Genomic DNA, 12,464 nt, shown 5'->3' on the forward strand with positions numbered 1-12,464 from the left:
TGAATGTATTCTTGCTGGTATTCTATCTTGGGCTTCAAGTATGCACAACTATGATGAGTGTTGAGTTGGTTGGTGTACTCTCCATGAGATGAAAATGGAGGTAACATAGATTTTTGTGGGATTGTGTTTATAGTTTAAACCTCCATAACAAAGGTAATATCTCTACATTGCCTTGGTCTTTTGAAGGAAAACTTGGTAAATGGAAAAGTAAATTTGAAAAGATTATCTCATTTCATTTTCGAACAGATTCCCATTACCTTGCTTTATAATTGGAAAAAAATGAAGTTCAGTGTGAAAATGAAAGAAGAAATTAATTCTTTTCTGGTTATAGTTTTCAGTTTTGAAAGGAACTAATTTTTAGATTCTTATTTTTTAAAATGAAAGAGAAAAGAAATTACAGTTGGAAAGAAATGTATTTTATTTTTGGCAACTATATTTTAGTTTCTATGTGTGGAAATCCTAACCCAAGTGTTGTATTGAGCGCGGGTTTAATAGCTTGGCTCAAGAGTTTCATTAGTATTTTTCTCAATAAATTTGTGTCTTTAAGCCATTGATCGGTTGGATGAAAAAGTGACAACAGAGTAGTATTGAAGAATTTTATTGTTACATCTAAATTTTTTAAGGTTATTCAATTAAAGGAAGTTTTTTTAGCATTGTTACATACAGTACATATTGTAATTGGCATTGAAAATCATATATGTTTTGTATTCAATGATGATTTTAGGACTGCAAGTTTGATGCAATTGTAAGGTCAATATTGATTACAAACTTAGATAGTGACATTGAAATTTGAGTGGTTGGTGCTCCTGTGAAGTTCGTATTTCAAAAAAGGTGTTGAGTTGTAGCTCCACCATTGTTACAGAGTTGGTGCTCTTTGATAAATGAAAATGAAATTTTAGCAAGCAGTTTTTATACCTCATGAGGTTTTTTCCGCTCAGGAAGTCTTTGTGTTATGTGTTGTTATTTGTCTCTCATTCTATTATATGTGTTAGGATAACCGGTGAACAACTGAGACGCGGGGGGTGAATCAATTGTTAACCAATTATAACTTTTAATCCAGAATACAACCTTAAACAAATAAAGTATTGATAAACCACGATGGGAAGCCTACACATAGTTAGATGATACTTCTACAGAAAGTATGTGTTACAATGAGGGGCCCGCACTTGTAGGAAGGCACACTGCCTAAAGTGTACTGCTCATTACAAAAGAGTCTCACTGACTACAAAGAGGGTACATCCATCTCAAGATAAATGGACAATAATCCAATAGAGTGAACTGCTAGAAATAGTATCTACCATGCCTGATTATAGTCCTAGTTAAGCTCAGTGTCGGAGGACTAAATCCTCTTCTGAATCCAATTTGATCACCAATGATCGACCAACTCCTCTGCTTGAATGATATTACAATATTTGAACATTAAATTCCTTTACCATGACCTTTCCAATAACCATGATACTCTACAAAGAGTTTCTACCTCTTATTTATACAAACCCTAAGGCCTAAACCAATTAGGTTAGCCACCTAAAGATATTACAATAAGATCATTACATGATTCCATATTACAATGATATGCCATGTTGACTCAAGACCAAAACAATAATAACAAATCCATAAATCATCTCGAGACATCTCGGTAACGTGTAGACTACACGGTAGCATGATACCAGGCCATAGCCTAGATAGGTATCGGACCTATTCTGGCCCCACCACACCAAAGTAATGTCTTCAACTAGTTGAAGCATGATCAAAGAACATCTTCAACATCCTAAAATCCATGAAGAAGTTGCACCAACACCAACTATGCATCCTGTCACAATTCCTTAATGAAAGCTCTGTTGGTAAAGCCTTAAACCAGTGCTTGTAAGGGTTTACCAGAGTGTATGATAGTATCTGATTACCAAGCCAATACCAACTGACCAAAACATGCTCATGGATAATATAACACAAGATATTCAACTGGTAACCAAAACTTGTCTGTTGGCAACCAACCATAATAGCTAGTGTTGACATGAATGACAAAACATCAATTCAACACATAATCAATTCATCCATAATGCCAACAATCTCCACCTTTGGTATTGATGGCAACACTAGACATGAAAAACATCTAAGTACCAAGAAATTCCAAACAAGTCTCCCCTATGGAAGACAACCAACAATCAATATCTCTTCCCCTATGAATGATATCTCTATAAGGTTTTGAATTATTGTTTACATTACTGTCACTCCCTCTTTGACATCAATTCCAAAAATCTAACAAAAATATAAAAGGAATGATATAAACCTTTGAATCTCAAAGCTAACTACTCCCTCTAAGTAGTAGCACCACTCATCAACATCGGAATGAATAATGTCTCTGGTAATGCATGTCGGACTGATGACAAACTTCATCAATCAAGTCTCTATCAGAGGGGCAAAAACCCCTAACTTGTCTCTCAAATACTCAAATGATTCCTTAGATAACGGTTTAGTGAATATGTCTACAATATGTTCTTTACTGTTCACATAAACCAATTTGGCTTCCTTTGCTTCAACCTTTTCCTTCAAAAAGCTATACTTTATTGAAATATATTTAGTCTTAGAGTGAAATGCCAGATTCTTAGACATGTCAATAGCTACAGAGTTATCATAGTAGATAACTACCAGTTCACTAAAATTTACCTTGATATCCTTCAGCATTTGCTTCATCCACAAGACTTGAGTGCAAATAGTTGTTACTGCAACATACTCAACTTCTGTAGTAGATAAAGAAATGCATGACTGTTTGTTGCTGATCCATGAAACTAGTTTCTTTCCAAGAAAGAAAGATCCACCAAAAGTTATCTTCCTATCATTGGTATCACCTACCCAATCTGAGTCAGTATATGCACATAAAGTGAAATCATCATTTGTGGAATACCATAAACCATATTCTGTTGTTCCTTGAAAATACTGGAATATCCTCTTTACTACACATTCATGATTTTCTTTAGGATTACTTTAATATCTTGAAACAATACTTATTGTATTCATAATATCATGTCAAGTCTAAGTTAGATATAACAGACCACCAATCATAGACTTATACCTTGTCGAATTTACCGGTGTAGAAGTATCCTTGGTAGATAATTTCTCACTTGTAGCCATAGGAGTACTTACCGGTTTGGAATTATCCATACCAAACTTCTTCAACAATTCCCTCAAATACTTAGTTTGATAGATAAAAATCCCTTTGTTAGTTTGAGTAATTTGCAAACCTAAGAAAAATTTTGTCTCACTAATCATGGACATTTCAAATTCATTCTTCATGTTGTTTGTAAATTCCATGCATAGTTTATATTCTCCTCCAGAAATGATATCATCAATAAAAACTTCAATAATTAGAATATCATTATCAATGATCTTATAATATAGATTACTATCAGTAATGCCTTTAGTAAAACAAAGCTTCAAAAGATATTTATCCAACCTTGCATACCAATCTCTAGGAGCTTGTTTCAAACCATATAAAGCTTTCTTCAATCTGTGAACCATATCTTTATCATCTGTAAGTGAGAATCCATCAGGTTTCTCAATATAAACTTCTTCCTCAAGATCACCATTCAAAAATGCATATTTAAGATCCATTTGATAAACCTTATAATTCTTATAAGCTACATAGGCAAGAAATAGTCTAACAACTTCAATTCTAGCTACAAATGCAAATGTCTCACCATAGTCAATTCCTTCCATTTGAGAATATCCTTTAGAAACCAATCTAGCCTTGTTCCTTATAACTTGACCATCCTCATTCAGTTTATTCCTAAAAACCCATTTACTTCCAATAACATTCTTATTTTTTAGGCTAGGAAACTAAAGACCAAGTTTCATTCTTCTATATTTGATCTAATTCATCTTCCATAGCCTTTAACCAATGTTTGTCCTTACAAGCTTCAATAACAGTTTCCAGTTCAACTTAAGAAATAAGACATACCTCTTCATTTGCCATTCTTATTCTTGTCATAACTCCCTTGTTCCTATCTCCAATGATTTGATCTTCAAAATGATTTAACCTTACATACCTTGGTGTCTTCTAAACTTTAGGTTCACTGATCTGATCATCAGTCACAGTTGAAATTTTCTTATTGTGTCGGTGTAACTATCTCAGTTTCATGTACCGGTTGAGGCATTGTCGATTTATTTATGATCATTTCCACTGCCGGTTCCCAATCATATGATATAGATTGATTTTTGTAATGCTCATCCACTTTCACATTTGCACTCTCCACAATTTTCTGCAATCTTTTGTTATAACATCTATATGCTTTTCTTTGAATTGAATAACCAAAAAATATCCCTTCATCATATCTAGGATCAAACTTTCTTATTGAATCATCCCTTTTGATATAGCATTTACTTCCCAAAATTCTGAAATATTTAACAGTAGGTGAATGTCCAAACCATAGTTCATAAGGGGTCTTACCGGTTTCACCTTTGATGTGAACTCTGTTGAATGTGTAGACTATTGTACTCACTACTTCTCTCTAGTAGATATGATGCAATTTGTCTTCCATCATCATAGATCTAGCTGCATCCAAAATGGTTATGTTCTTTCTTTCAACTACTCCATTTTGCTGAGGAGTCCTAGGTGCAGATAGTTGTCTCCTGATTCCATTTGTCTCACAATAACTGTTAAATTCATGAGAAGTCAACTCACCGCCATGATTTGATCTTAGACATTTGATTTTCAATCTAGTTTCTATTTCAACCTTCGCTTTAAAGATCTTGAATTTCTCAAAAACTTCAGACTTCTCCTTTAAAAAAGTCACCCACATCATTCTAGAATAGTCATCAATAATTAGCATGAAATACCTATCACCTTGAAAGCTTCTAGTCCTCGCTGGACCACATAACTCAGTGTGAATCAAATCAACTACATCATTAGATTTATCATGTATGCTCTTAAAACAACTTCTAATTTGCTTACCCAATTTACATTCCTTACATACTAGATTATGAGGGTTCATAATCTTAGGTATATCTCTAGCTACCTTAGTTGAACTGATCTTAATAATATAATAGAAATTAACATGACACAACCTATTATGCCATTACCAACTCTCATTAATATGAGCAATCAAACATTTCTTATTACCAGTGTTCAAGTGAAAGATATTACTTCTTGTCTGAATGTCGGTTGCAATCTCCAAACCAGTCTTGTTAATAGTTTTGCATTTTCTATCTTTAAACTAAAGTTGAAAACCCTTATCAACCAATTGAGCAACACTCAAAATATTATACCTTAAACCTTATAAATAGTAGACATTATCAACATTATGCTTTCCATCCAAAGAAATAATACCTCTACTTTTTATCTTACATGTCTCATCATCTCCAAATCTGACTTGACCACCATTGTAATCTTGTAGGGACATAAATTTCCCTTTATCTCCAGTCATATGATGTGAGAATCCACTATCAATTATTCATTCATCCTTATCTTCAACTTTTGCTACTAGTTCTTTGTCTTCATTCTTGATAGCTGGCTCTGGTTCATCTTCCTTCAAATCATAGAACACCCATTCCTTTGCTTTTCTTTTCGTGAATCTCTATATGTTCAAGTTAGGCTTAAAATATTTCTTAATTCTTTCCTCAAACCTTGCATTCCTTTCAGGACATTTAGATTCAAAATGACCAATCTTATTAAATGCAAAACATTTAAAAGGTTCTTTTCCTTCATACTTACTTCGAGTTGGTCCTTTAGGTACTCTTCTAGTAAATAAGGCTTCAAGTTTCTCAAGTTCTTCATCTTCTTTCCTCATGTCTTCCAATTCTTTTGAATATAGGGCTTTCCAATCACTTTTGTCAGTACAGATGTTGATGATGATGCAAGAAAATCAGGTTCAGACTTTGCAGCTCCAGAAGATCCAAATTCTTCAAGCTCAAAAGCAAATAATTTTCCAATCAGAATGTCTTTGTTAAATCAAGTGGTTGCCATTATTCTTAACTCATTAATTGAAGTTGCCTTCATCTTGTAAGCTAGTGGAAGGGCTCTCAAGACTTTGGAAACTATTTCATCTTCACTTAGAAATCCTCCACAACATTGAGTTCCCATAACAATCTCATTTACTCTTTCCATAAACACAACAATTCTTACATTATCTTCCATTTTCAAGTTTTCATATCTTACCCAATAACCATCAAGTTTAGCAATTTTGACAGTAGGATCACCTTCATTCAAAGTTTGTAATTTGTCCCACATAACCTTAGTCGGTGATTTATAAGTCAATCCCATGATCTGCTGATTAGTAAGTGCACACAAGAGGGCTTCTCTAGCTCTGCAATCATTTTCAATATTCTTATCCAAGTCTACAGGAGCAGGATTACCAGATGTTGGATCATAAGGTGTGTATCCTTTCTAAGTGATCTCCCAAATATCCTTGCCAAGACATCTACGATGAGTCTCTATTCAAATTTTCCATATCCCATAATTTGTTCCATCAATCTTAGGGATTTCTCTTCTGAATATAGTTGTTGGTGGATTAGAAGTGTTAGTTGCCATAGGATCTACCTCAAGCAGTTAAGCTTCTGCAAAAGATGACCAAAGCTCTGATACCAATTGTTAGGATAATTGGTGAACAACTAAGAGGGGGGTGAATCATTTGTTAATAGATTATAACTTTTAATCCACAATACAAACTTAAACAAATAAAGTATCGGTAAACCACATACAGATGGCGATAGGAAGAGATACCTGTAAACAATACAACTTAACAATTAACTAGATAATCAATTCAAAGAAGCTATACTATATAATACCATGATTTGTACGTGGAAAACCTAGAAAGGGAAAAACCATGGTGGGAAGCCTACCCACAGTTAGATGATACTTATGCAAAAAGTATGTGCTACAATGAGGGGGCTACACTTGCAGGAAGGCACACGACCTAGAGCGTAATGCTCATTACAAAAGAGTCTCACTGACTACAGAGAGACTACAACCATCTCAAGATAAGTGGACAAAAATCCAATAGAGTGAATTTCTAGAAATAGCATCTACCTTGCCTGATTACACTCCCGATTAAGCTCAATGTCAGAGGACTAAATCCTCTTCTAAATCCAATTCAAACAACCAATGATCGAAAAAATCCTCTATCTAAATGATATTACAATATTCTCACATTACATTCCTTGACCATGACCTTGAAAATAACCACGATACTCTACAAAGAGCTTCTACCTCTTTTTTATACAAACTATAAGGCCTAAACCAATTAGGTCGGCCACCTAAAGATATTACAATAAGATCATTACATGATTCGATATTACAATGATATCCCATGTCGACTTAAGACAAACAATAATAAAAAATCTATAAATCATCTTGAGACATGTCGATAGCATGTAGAGTACACGTTAGCTTGATACTGGTCCATAACCTAGATAGGTACTAGACCTATTTTGGGTCCACCACGCCAAATAAATTTCTTCAAACAGTTGAAGCATGATCAAATAACATTTTCAACATCCTAAAATCCATGAAGAAGTTGCACCAACACCAACTATGCATCCTGTCATGATTCCTTAATGAAAGCTCTATCGGTAAAGCCTTAAACCACTGTCGGTAAGGGTTTACCAAAGTGTATGATAGCATCCAATTACCAATCCAATACCAACTGACCAAAACATTCTCATGGAGCATATAACACATGAAATCAAATATACTTCACTGATCCAAACATGCTAGAAGTGTCCAACAGATAGTCTCTTCTACCAGTAACACTAGATCTTCAACCGGTAACCAAAGCTTATTTGTTAGGTACCAACCATAACAACTAGTGTTGACATCAATGACAAAACATCAATGCAGCACATAACCAATTCATCCATAATGCCAACCATATGTTCGTGTTTTTATTCAGTCAATGCTCTGATACTTTGAGTTTGTTCAAAAAGGTTCATATTTCAAAGTGTCCTAAATTGTCACGCAAAGTTGAGTTGTTTAAATTTGTTTATAAAAGTCTTCATAAAGAAAATAAAAAAATTTATTGTACAAAGTTGAAGTTTTGTTTCAAAAGCATAAACAAGATTGTTCACACTTTCATGGAACAATGTTACATGTTGCTTTTAATATGAAGTGTTAATGTTACTTGCATATCATTCAAAGAAAATTTAAGTGTCCTCTTGCATAAACAAATCTCCTACATTGGCTAAATGTTACAATTATTTATTGTGCATTCAAGTCAAAGTTTAAATATGTATTTCTTTGATTCACCCGCCCCCTCTTAGAGTGAATCCACTTCCAAAAAGTGGTATTAGAGCATAGGGTCCTACGTTAGGTTTAACCTTCTAGGATTGGTCCTGGTCTTGGAAGTCTATAATCATGTCACATATGCAAGAAGGGTCATCTATCACTAGAGCTCCTCTATTTCATGGCTTTGATTATGTGTTTTGGAAAATCAGAATGGAAACATATCTGATTTTTATAGATCTTGATGTCTGGAATATAGTCTATAGTAAGTACATTTTACCTACTACCATACATATAGATCCTGATGGGAAAAAGAAATATGAAATGAATGAAAGAGCCAAACATACTATCATCTGTGGCTTGACAAAAGATTTCTTTGTTAAAATAATGCATTGTAAATCGGTTAGGTCCTGGAGACAACTGAGAGGGGGGGGGGTGAATTAGTTGTCAAATAAATTCAAACCAAAAACAACTTAACCAACTAAATGCTTAATACCAGTAAACCAGTCGAGTATGCAGGTAGACAGTTTTATTTTTTAATTCTTATACCGGTAAAGATTAATGCATGAAACATAAACACAAACTCACCCACAACACATGACACCAATATTTGTATGTGGAAACCCACTAAGGTGAAAAATCATGATGGGAACCCTTACCCATGATCAGATGATACTACTGGAGATAGTAAGTGTACATAAATGGGGTCTACACATGCAGAAAGGCCAATAGCCTAGAGCTCACTGCTCAATCACAAAATGGGAGTCACACTAACTACAGTTGGATGGTTAAATCCAATAAGAATGTACTACACAAAATAGCATCTTCATATGCTGGATTCAGTACCGGTGTAATGCTGATATGCTTTCACAAAAACCTAGCTTCACCTTCAAATGATGTATGCATGTATTGCACTACTTAATCTTGCATATACCTTCACATAATTCTTTTTCATATTCCACACTTGATCTTACAAATAAGATCTTACATTTATACCATAAACTAAGACCAATTTTAGTAGGTCGGCTCTACAAGATATTACAATAAAAACATTTTACAAACAATATAATATCTGATGCAATAACTGATTGAACATGTTGGCTTAATGAATTTACAACAATAATTAATCATCTCCATAGCATGCCATGCTGATCTGGAAAAGATAAACCTGCCGGTGTAACCCTAATAACCCTGGACCTATTTGTCGGTAAAAGCAAATATGCAAATATTAATATACCAATGATTAATTCATTAAGATAAGATGTCCACACGATGTCTTCGATATTACCAAGTTTCTTCCATATCATTCCAAGTGCTAGTGATCATTATATCCTGTTAGTGAACCATATACCAGTAACTGTGCAATAGTTGCTTGCTAGTGAATGTTGTTGGATCTCCAAAGTGCTAGTGTTTTAGTAGGTGTTGACATCAATGACAAAACCATACCAAAATACCAACAATCTCCCCCTTTGGCATTGATGGCAACACAAGATGGAAAAATCATCAAAGTGCCAAAATAGAAATGCCAAAAACCAAAAACCAACAATCTCCAAAAAGATCATAACCAGAATACAGAGAGTAATAGTCTCTCCCAACCAACAATCTCTCCCCTTGGGAGCAACATGTGTTATCCAAAGTTCCTCAAAAGATAATGTGTTTTTCCATAGGTATCTCTCCCCCTTTGATATTAAATGCCAAAGTTGCAACAAAACTAGGTTCATATACAAAATACCAATCAATTCAATATACCAACTACTCCCCCTAAGAAGTAGCTTCCTCATCAAGGACTGGAGTAAAAGATTTGTTTGTTAATTCTATCGGTTGATGACAGTCATCAACTGTCTAAGTCTCTACCAGTGGTGGTATGACTCCAAGCTGATCTCTGAGATATTCAAAAGTCTCCTTAGGAAAAGGTTTTGTAAATATATCTCCAAGTTGTTCTTTAGTATTCACATAAACCAGTTTTATCTTCTTTTCTTCAACTTTTTCCCTTCAAAAATTCAGTTTGATAGAAACATGTTTTGTTTTAGAATGTAGTATTGGATTCTTAGATATATCAATTGCTGCAGTGTTATCCCAATATATAGTAATAGGTTCCTTGCATTTTACCTTTATTTCTTTCAACATTTGCTTAAGCCATAGTACTTGTGTACAGTTACTTGCTGCTGCAACATATTCTGATTTTGCTGTTGATAAAGATGTACAAATCTATTTCTTACTCAACCAAGAAACTAGTCTATTTCCAAGAAAGAATGCTCCACCAGTGGTTCTTTTTTTGTCATCCACATCTCCTACCCAATTTGCATCTGTGTATGCACATAATTCAAAGTTTTCATACCTAGGATACCATAATCCAAGATTTATAGTGCCTTGTAAGTACCGGAAAATCTTTTTCACTGTTGATTCATGATTTTCTCTAGGATTACATTGAAATCTTGAAACAATACATACTATATTCATAATATCAAGTCTAGTTTGTGTCAAATATAGTAAACCTCCTATCATAGATTTGTATCTAGTTGGATTAACAGGTGTAGATTCATCCCTTTGAGATAATTTGTCATTTGTAGTCATAGGTGTGTTTACCGGTTTAGAGTTTTCCATCCCAAATTTCTTTAGTAACTCATTCAAATATTTGGATTGACTCAAGAATATACCTTTGTCAGTTTGTGAAATCTGCAATCCTAAAAAGAATTCTATTTCTCCAATCATAGACATTTCAAATTCTTGCTGCATTTTAATAGAAAATTCCTTACATAAATCATCTTCTCCTCCAAAGATTATATCATCAACAAATACTTCTATAATCAAGATGTCATCATTAGTTATTTTGTAATATAAATTATTGTCTGCATTTCCTTTAGTAAAACCAATCTTTAAAAGATACTTATCCAATCTTGCATACCAAGCTCTTGGAGCTTGTCTTAATCCATACAGAGTTTTTCTTAACCTACAAACCATATCATTGTCATCTGTCAAAGAAAATCCATCAGGTTGTTTAATGTATACTTCCTCTTCAAGATCTCCAATTAAAAATCCACATTTAATATCCATTTGATAAACTTTGTAATTCTTGTGTGCTGCAAAAGCCAAGAATAATCTGACTGCCTCAATTCTAGCTACCAGTGCAAAGGTTTCATTGTAGTCAACTCCTTCTTTGTGAGAATATCCCTTACACACTAGTCTTGCTTTATTTCTAACAACCTTACCATCTTCATTAAGTTTGTTTTTGAATACCCATTTGGTTCCAATTACATTTTTATCTTTAGGTCGAGGAACTAATGTCCATGTGTTATTTTTCTCAATTTGTTCTAATTCTTCTTCCATAGCTTTAATCTAAAAATTATCTTCACATGCCACATTAGCAGATGATGGTTCAGTTTGAGAAATAAGACATACCTCTTCATTTGCCAATCTTCCTCTTGTCATAACTCCTTTAAATTTATTTCCAATTATCTGATCTTTAGAATGATTCAATCTTACATACCGGGGTGTCTTTGTTTATTGTTGTTCTTCAATTATTGTGGAATCCTCAGATGGTACTAGGGTAATTGGATCTTCATTCTGTACCAGTGGATTTAGAGTAGGTTCATTTGTTACAATTTATGTTGCTAGTTCAGAGTCTATATACTTTGAAGTTCCTCTGAATTGTTCATCAATATTTACATTTTTACTTTCAACAATTTTCTGCAATCTCTTGTTAAAACATCTATATGCCTTGCTCTTAGATGAATAACCAAGAAATATTCCTTCATCACTTCTAGGATCAAATTTGCCAATATACTCATCTCTTCTGATATAACATTTACTTCCAAAATTTTTTAAATACTTAAGAGTAGGAGTATTACCAAACCATAGTTCATGAGGGGTCTTACCAGTTTCACCTTTGATGTGAACTTTGTTGAATGTATAGACTGCTATACTGACTTCTTCTCTCCAATACACATGTGGTAAATTTTCTTCTGATAACATACTTCTTGTTGCATCCAAGATAGTTCTGTTTTTCGTTTCAACAACTCCATTATGTTATGGTGTCAATGTGCTGATAGCTATCTTCTAATTCCATTCACTTCACAAAATGTATTAAAGTCCCTAGATGTAAATTCACCTCCTTGATCTGATCTTAAACATTTGATTTTCTTACCGATTTCATTTTCAACCATTGCTTTGAATAGTTTGAACTTTCCAAGTGCTTCTGATTTTTCTCTGAGAAAAGTAACCCAACACATTCTAGAATAGTCATCAATTATTA

Source organism: Cryptomeria japonica, chromosome 9 (genome assembly GCF_030272615.1).
Source record: "Cryptomeria japonica chromosome 9, Sugi_1.0, whole genome shotgun sequence".
Lineage (NCBI taxonomy): Eukaryota > Viridiplantae > Streptophyta > Pinopsida > Cupressales > Cupressaceae > Cryptomeria > Cryptomeria japonica.